The following is a 3410-nucleotide window of genomic DNA, read 5'->3' as shown; positions in this document are numbered from 1 at the left end:
AGATTTACAGTCTTCTCCATTGTAAAGTTACTTGCCATCCAACTGCTTTTTATACTGTCCTCTTTGGAAGAAAGTTGCTATGTGCAGCCCACAACTAAGGAGTTGGTTGTGTCTACCTCCTTGACAATGGAATATGCAATACATTACTCAGAATTTTTCTTTATGGGAGATTTGTTTCTTCTCCCCCATTGACTTATTGATTTAATTATTTATTTATATCAGTATAGACTTGTGGATATTTATTTTATACTTTGAGTTATAGTCCAATGTTACTTAATTTTAGTGCTCCAACTATTTCAGCTTCAGCCATTGGAAGTTCTTTCAGTTGACTCCTATGTCCTTGTGTCACTGTGATTTTATTTTTTTTCACCTTTTTACTGTCTGTCAGTACAAGATTCTCTAAGCCCATTTTGTATATTTCATCAATTCCTAGACTCAAACATTTCTCCAAGGAGGACCTCTAGTTTCTTTTATTGGAGAATGGTATTAAAAAACAAGACATAAGTGATCATTAGTGATCATTGAGTTTGAATGACATTTTTTATACTTTAAGTATATCTGTGCTTTTTAAAATTGACTTTTACTTTTTTTTGTTTTTGTTATTTTTTTCTTTTTTTGGTCATATAAACACAGGTGTTAGTTTTTTTTTCAGACTCTGGAACATGGCATCCAGCACACTCTACTGCTCCAGCTGCACCTCACTGGGCTGGAGATTCATCTTGTTCTCATCCTCATCCTCACTCAGTTCCATCTCCTCTAGGTTATCCTGCTGTGTCAGCTTGGCCAGCTCCTCCCAGGATGCAACCCTTCTCAAGAACAAGATCTTTGGGCCTGTGGGGTCTGGCAGCCCTTGCCCCTGCCCCATGCTGCTCAGCCTGCTGCTCCAGAGGCTTCCTGCCATTCATGCCTCTCTGCCCCTGGGCAAGGTCGGCCATGGTGTCCATGGTGCTGCCCACACCTTGAGCATCTACAGGGCCGTGAAGTTGACCTGCATGTTGTACATGGCCTGAATGCTACAGAAGATCTGCAGCATCTCCTGGATATTGTCCTTGTATCCATGCTGGACCTCGAACTTCCACATCTGCTAGAAGGCCCCAGTTGTCCAAGTTTCTAGATCTGAGAGCAGAAACTGTAGATGGCTTGGGCACAGTTCATCTTTCCCAGTTTACACTCTATGTCCGCAAATCACAAGCACATCCTCTGGGTGTGCTTGTCTGACAATACCTCTAGGGCAATCTGGTAAATGCCAGAGGTATAGGAGACTCCATGGATATCGGCCTCCCACTCGATGTAATTATCGCATAGGTGCTACTGCTGGGTGGACTCTACCGCTGGAGTGACCACCAGAGACACCACAATAGAGTTCCTGCTGGGCCAACTCCTCCTCCAACAGCGCATGCAGCAGGTGCAGAGTCTTTGCGTGTTTGCCATCAGCACCTGCTCAAAGAGGTCCTGTGCGTGCATATAGACACGTGCGTTCCAGCTTGCCGCCCTCTAGCGGGCAATGAATTTGGTGAGGTAGGTGTGCAGATGTTGGACACATTGGGCCACTTGAGCAGCGAGATGGCGCACTTGTGTGCCTTGAAAGTCTTGAAGTACTTGTGTTCTTCCAGGAACGTGGCATAGTTGATGGCAATCGGGGGGTGGGGGTGGGGTGGGAATCCATAGGAGCAGGAGCAGGATGTGGTCACACAAGCGCTGGTGGACTGAAAGGTGCCAAGACTTCCCTTTAGGTTAGCGAGCATGAAGCACACCTTCAATGACTTGTACACATGATTCTGCATGGACTCTGAGCCACTGAAGTACTTAGCTGGGCTAGCGGGCAGCGTTGTTGCCTTCGGCAGCAGCCACAGCCCTGGTCATAATTCTCGTGTTGGAGCTCCAGCTCATCCCACTCGCACAACACGCTTGCTAGTCTATCCACCTGCTTAAAGCTCCCCTTGGTGGCCTTCTCCAAGATGATGCAGGCATCATCTAATGGCCCGTTGTCCTCATAAAACTTGGCAAACATGATCTACAGTGCCTGGGGTTTCTTATGTAGCCTCAGAGGGATCCACTGTCTTCACAGACTTGGTGTATGCTGTCAATGATCTCCCAGGGGTGGTTTGGTGCAACGCCAAAAGCTTGTACCACTCAGCAAGTGGTGCCGGTTTGGCACAGCAAGATGCTGTTGAGGAGGAGGGGCTGCTGGCTGATGAGCTGGTCCAAGTGGGCCAGGTCCAGGTCATCCTCCTCCTCTGGCTCCAGCTCTGAGGTGATCTCCATCTAATCAATGATCATGTTTTCCTCTAACTGTGCATAGCTATTGAACACCTGGGTGAACTTCCACACTGTCATCACCGCTGATGGACTCCTCTATACCTCCCCCACCAACTCCCCCTCCCCACCCCTGCCCAGCCTTCTCAGATGTAGTAGAGGGTCAGCAAACAGCAAAGCTGCCCCACTGTTGAGCTACAGCTCCTTTTCCATGTTCTGGGAGGTGAGGTCGCAGAGCTTGTGCTACTGGTAGTTGGACTTGTGGGCCTTGGCCAATGAGTGCTCATTTTTCACTACAGCACCAGGCACCGTGCAGCCTGGTCCAGCCAGTCACTCATTATAAGATACTCTGTGCACTTTTCTGTGCATTCAGGGCTCAGCTTGAGGAAGCACCAGTAGCCCCGCACAGCTCAGGTGTGAATGCAGGAAGCACAGGTACAGGGGCCAAGTACAAAAGTGCTGTGTGATGAGCGGTATCTGGAGCGCACAGTAGAAAGTGCGGCCAAATGTGTGTATGTGTGTGTGAGACATGGCCCTGGTCCATTGGGAATTGATGATAATCTAGCCACAGATGTGGTATTTTGTGCATGAACACAAAGGCCCTGTCATGGCAGTAGTTGACATCTTCGCAGGGAGAGTCAGTCAAACTGTGTTGCTACACCAGTGCCTGGTGCACCTTCAGGGAATGGAGCTGGAGTTTGCAGCTACTCAACAGCAGCTTCAGCACCTGCTCATACAGGTAATTGAGTCTGGGCTTCCACCTTCCTGGTTTGAACTGTATGTAGTGGAGCCAGCATTTGACAGAGAACTGGTTTCCCAAGACTTCGTCCTCATCTGTGAGGTTCTCTTCTTCCAAGATGAGGTCTGGCTGCTCTGGCCGAGAGTTGTGTCACCACCATCATTTTCCTGGCTCGTGAACTACAGGCTGCAGTCGCGTTGTGACTTTTAGTTTTTCATAGTCTTTTCTCTTTTTTATATTCCAATTCCTTTCAATTTTTTAAAAACAAATATATCTTTTATGATCCATATCTAATTCCAATGCCTGAAATGGTTGGAGGTCTAGTTTGTGTGTGTGTGTGTGTGTGTGTGTGTGTGTGTGTGTTTGTTTCTGTGAATTTTGCTCATGGTGGCTTGTTTCCTTATCAGTACATTAC

General features: G+C 47.5%; 1 pseudogene; it reads right to left on the bottom strand.

Moving 5' to 3' along the window:
• Positions 1-619: 619 nt before the first annotated feature.
• Positions 620-3139, bottom strand: LOC123808543 (annotated as a pseudogene).
• Between the last annotated feature and the right edge of the window lie 271 nt (positions 3140-3410).

The sequence above is a fragment of the Phyllostomus hastatus genome, unplaced genomic scaffold, assembly GCF_019186645.2.
Source record: "Phyllostomus hastatus isolate PE091 unplaced genomic scaffold, TTU_PhHast_1.1 phas_scaffold_501, whole genome shotgun sequence".
Classification (NCBI taxonomy): Eukaryota; Metazoa; Chordata; class Mammalia; order Chiroptera; family Phyllostomidae; genus Phyllostomus; species Phyllostomus hastatus.
Note: the sequence above shows the minus strand (reverse complement) of the source record. Positions and strands in the feature narration are given on the sequence as shown.